Below are 4,966 nucleotides of genomic sequence, written 5' to 3'. Positions count from 1 at the left end.
TGAAGCTTCTTGCACCTTCCTGAGGGAGATGAGACTTCAGGCCCTTCTGCTTCTTGATGAGGCAGACTGTGTCAGACACCCAGCACACAGCTCTGTGCTTTGGCTAGTTGTCCAATGCGTTGCAGAGCCCTGCCCCTCGGGCAGAGCATCCCCCCAGAAAAGCAGGGGCAATACAGAGGGTGGGCAGTGGTGCCCCGAGGCTGACCCCGGTGTGATTCGAACACACAACCTTCTGATCTGGAGTCAGACGCGCTGCCCTTGCGCCACGAGGTCGAGGTGGAGGGATGCAGCTCCCTGGTACGGACCCTACCTGGGCGGTGGGGATGTCCTCTCCACGAGGACCACCCCAGGGGTGTCTGTGCACTCTCCAGCAAGGGTGCAGCTATGGAAGGGAAGGGTGTGGCCAAGGCCTGGCCGCAAAGAGGAGTCCAGTCTGGAGGATGACCATGCAGGGTGGGATGAGGTGATCTGCAGGGTCTGTGCAGGTGGGAGCCAGGCTCAGGGATGCTGCGAGGGCCAATGGCATCCCAGGGCAGAACACAGGTAAGGGACCAGATCCCCTCCTGCAGCACAGCCCGAGGTGGGCTTTGGGTATGTACCCTGAATTGGTGTTAAGAGCAGAGAGCCCCTGGCCTCAGTCCAGTGACAGCTGGACACTATAGCTTCTGATGTCCTGCCCCAGGCTCAACCCTGTGTTGCGTGGGAACGGCAGCTGGGCCATTCCTTCCTTGCAAGGAAAGCAAGACATCCCATCAGTGCAGGCAAGGTCCACCAACAGTGCAGAAAAGGTCCACCAGCAGCTCTGGCTGCCCAGTCCTTTCCCCATGGATGGTTAGCGCAAGGTTGTCATGACCAAGGGTGTCAGAGAGGAGATGAAACCTTCCTTCTTCCTCTTCAACTCCATGCTCACCCCAGCATGCTGGAGGAAGCCTGTTGGGTACCAGGCTTGCTGGGGCAGGGACATGGTGGGGCCACAACGTGGGCAGGGGCTGGGGTCAGTAGTGCAATGGACAAAGCACCAGGAGACTCCAGCCCTAATCCTGCCCGCAGCCTGGCCATGGTGGAGGTGATGGGGATCAGCCTGCCCTGGTGTCCTTCTGGAAGTGGTGGGTAACTAGCCTTGGGTTTTTCCCTGGCTTTGGCTTATCCTCTTTCTCTGTCATGTATTCTGCAAGCAATAAGACATTTTTCTATCAGAAATCCATCAGGTATTTTTCTCAAAAACTGTTGTTGTTACACCTCATTCACGAATGTCTCATTTCATCTGGACCTCCTGCAGACTGGACAGAGGCAGGATAGAGGCATCTGTCCCATTCCCTTTGTCTTCCAGAGCATGTTTTTTTCTGCTCAACCCATCTTTGCTTTGCTCTGCCTCCCACATTGTTCCCCACTGCCTCACCTTCACCCTTATGTCACAATTTCTGGCATCTTTGCACTCAGTTCCTCTTTGCCCCGGAGCTCATATTAAAAACCTTAGAGCTACAGCTCTGACACTGTTACTGATATGTCTCGTTCCTTTTAAAGAAAATAATATGTGTACAAGTTTGTGATGCAATGTCAAATTTATTGCTGTTATTAAGAATGATCCACCCTTGAGAAAAGAGGACAAAAATTGAGAAAATGGTTTATACATGCAAATAAAAATCACAGCTCCCAAATGAGGGGTTGCATAATTGATGGTTTAATAGATGCATTTGTTTTCTGCAGTGGATATAGTTATCTAGCTATGCTTGAATTGCATAGCCAGTGAGCTACTTGTCCACCATCTGTGTGTGCTGTGTATAAACACATGAGATATACAATATTCATCTGGAGGGAAAGACCACTGCTGAACTTTATTAAATTTCTATTTGTGGATAATTGTTTGAGAGCAAGTCACAGCACTCTCACCTGGGCTAGTGGTAGGGTACATTTGTACATGGAGATGTTCTTCTCCTGTGAAAAACGAAATCTCAGCAGAAGACTCTCTGAAATCCTGCATTTTCAAGCTTTTGAAAATAAGTTTTATTTTTTAAGAAAAATAACTGGCATCGTGTGGTTACTGATCTCTGACTGTATGAGGCAGCACTGATTAGCAAGGCTTGAAGCACTAGGGGAAGGTCTCCTGGGGTGGGATGCTGCTTTAGAAACTTGAATGTGTCTACAAGAAAGATGCCTACCTGTGCACTAGGCAGCAGAGCTCCCATTATTACTATAGTTTCAAAGTTTTTAAAGTTATATAAATGCTATAAAATGATATGATGTCAGAAAAAAGTTAACTTAGTAGTTATAAACTTATCCTGAACGTGACTCACTCCAGTCCCTAAAACTCAATGTCTGAAATCAAAACCCATCCCTGCTCTCCAAACGTATTAGTAATCGTCGTGGCATTTGCTCTGTGATTTACCAGTGCTGAAGATGGAGCGATGAGGCAGGCACCCACCTACCTGTCCATCGGAGCAAACCCTGTCCCCCGAGAAGGGCCTTGCTGTCCCTTCCTCCACCAGGAAGGCTTCCCACGAGAGGGAGCCATGAACTCGCTCATGGGCTCCACAAGCTGCCAGGCCAGGCTGGAGATGTGTTTTGCTCAGTGAAGGATCCTCCATCCCTAGACCAGGCTGGAAATTCAGTTTATGTCCTTCCTGGAAATACAGTTCTTTCTCCACAGCCCATATTTTTTTTTTTGTCTATTCAATCCCACTGGTCTCTGTTAGACTTTCCCCCCATCAGCCCACCGTTTTCTAGAAGTGCAGCCTCAGATGTGGCTTCATGGGGATCTTCACCTGCTGCCTGCTCCCCGCTGACCACCTCGCAGTGACACCTCTCCTCCTCTGTCCCCTTCTGGTACTTGCTTAATTTCCAGTTGCAGGACATAATGGGAGAGATTCAGCTGGCTCATTGAGGTATCTAGTGTTGTGTTATGGCATATGCCGCCTGGTCTCTATTTGCCTCTTCAGAAGCATTGAGTGTCCCACTGACCTCTGTCCCGTGCAAATATCTCGGATGCTCCTGGACATCTATAGTGATATTATATCCAGGGAACTGAATCCTACCTGAGGGTGGGAGTCAGCTCAAAGATTTAGTCATTTAAAGTAAGTGTCTCCACACAGGGATGTATTTGGGATTAGACCGCTGGAATGAGTTTCATCCCACCTCTTTTGGAGGTTGACAGCACAGATCCCTCCATCTGAACTAGTGTTCTGCATTCCCTTTGCAGTCAATGGAGAGAAGCAAGAACTGGAGGAGTCTGCCAGAATATCACACTGTAGAAGGGACACTGGCCACATGAGTGGCTCCAGGGCAGGCTCTGAACTGTAGACAACTCAAGTGGGGTGAGGGCAACCCCACTTGTAATTTGCATGTGTGTGATGTGAGACATACTTCACCAAAAGCCATAAAACAGAAGAGCCCAAATCACGAGTGGTTCATCTTACTAATGCTAATGACTACAACAGTGATTAAAACAACCCTGCTCCGAATTCTGCAGTTGCTTGCATTTTCACACCCTGCATGGAAATGCATGAAAAGGTCTCCAGCAGTCCTGTCTGCTGGTAAACTGGATGAACTGGGAACAGACCTTGCCTGTGACTATTGCAACACTGAGCACGAGGAGGCTGTTGACGATATGAAGGGTCAGTGACCTTCTCCAGCCCCAGCTGTAGGTCAGCTGCAGAACTGATCACTGGGCAGGAGGCAGAGATTTCCCCAGGTGTAAGTACTTCTGTGATCTATATAAAACATGTCTCTTACCTAGGATAACCTGGGTGAGGAGGAGAACAAACAAGAGCATATAAAGTGCAGAGGCATCAAAGTAGACTGAGATGGTACTCCAGATCTGAAGATTTTTTTCTGGGATAAAATTTCTGTTCATAATTTGGAGAGGGTTGTGATTGTATAAATGCTTATAACCTGACAGCAGGGATATTTATGTGTAATAGCTGGAAATGATAGGGAAGGGTTTTGAATGTAAGCTTATTGGGCAATCACTCCTTCTTTACCAGGTTATTAACATACTTGAGGTTTTGCATTTGTCCTTCACCTCCCATGGGGAAAAAAAAAAATCAAACATTTCCAGTCCATTGTTAAACAGAACAAGACCATTTTTTGCAGTTTTAAAAATAACTTTGCAGAATTATAGAGCTGAGTTCCTGCTCCAGCCTGACAAAGTACAGTATTGGATCCTGTCTGAGAGCTGAGATATTCCCCTTGGCTTCAGTGGGAACCTGAGCCAGCTGAAGTTTTCTTGTCAAGGTCTTTGTTTCATCCAGTTCCCTGGAATGCCTGAAAATGGACATAAACATCTCTCCCGCCACATGACTGCCTAGGAGAGTCAATGATGCTTGCAAATTTGAAATGAAAAGCTAACAAAGAAACCAGAAAGGCAGAGAACAATGCACGTTGATTAAGGGGAAGGTTTATATTGTTGGCCCAGGCCACTGGGTCAGAACAACATCAATAAATATCATCTATAGACACAGGCTCAAGTAAGTGACACTGGTTTCTTCTGCTCTGAAGGTGAATCTGTGCTGTCAGCTACCATTTCAATATGACTGTTGGCAGTACAGTTCAAACCCTGTACAGACAGATCCTTATGAAAACTGTACCATGAATCTCACTTACCCTCTGTTCTTTGTACACTTGTGAAAGTGAGAGTGCTGCTCATGACATCTGCAAACTCTGATAATCTGCATCTCATGTATGACCCTGCTCTATGTCCTGTGATGAACAGTGGTTCCCAAGAGAAAGCAATAAGGAGTAATGGGCATCCCATCCATAGATGTAGCAAATAAGTCTATTTTCTTCCGTGAAAGGTGCTTTGAAGAAAAAAAAAAGGTCCTTTTTATTTGTCAAACTATCCTTGAAAAGCCAGAAAAGTGGCAAAGCGTTTCCTCAGGACTCCCTGGAACAGAGTGGACAAATACTCATTTCTAGTTTATGGGCATCCCTAAAGCGTTGGATCCAGTTGAAGAGAACAGCATGAGCTCTG

The 4,966-nt window shown here is 47.1% G+C and overlaps 1 non-coding gene across 1 annotated transcript; it reads right to left on the bottom strand.

Moving 5' to 3' along the window:
• Positions 1-201: 201 nt before the first annotated feature.
• Positions 202-273, bottom strand: TRNAW-CCA. Its single transcript has one exon. It is a non-coding gene; the product is annotated as a tRNA-Trp (tRNA).
• Positions 274-4,966: the final 4,693 nt, after the last annotated feature.

Source organism: Cariama cristata, unplaced genomic scaffold (genome assembly GCF_000690535.1).
Source record: "Cariama cristata isolate BGI_N322 unplaced genomic scaffold, ASM69053v1 scaffold10453, whole genome shotgun sequence".
Taxonomy (NCBI): Eukaryota; Metazoa; Chordata; class Aves; order Cariamiformes; family Cariamidae; genus Cariama; species Cariama cristata.
The sequence above is the reverse complement of the archived record's forward strand: the minus strand, read 5'-3'. Positions and strand labels throughout refer to the sequence as shown.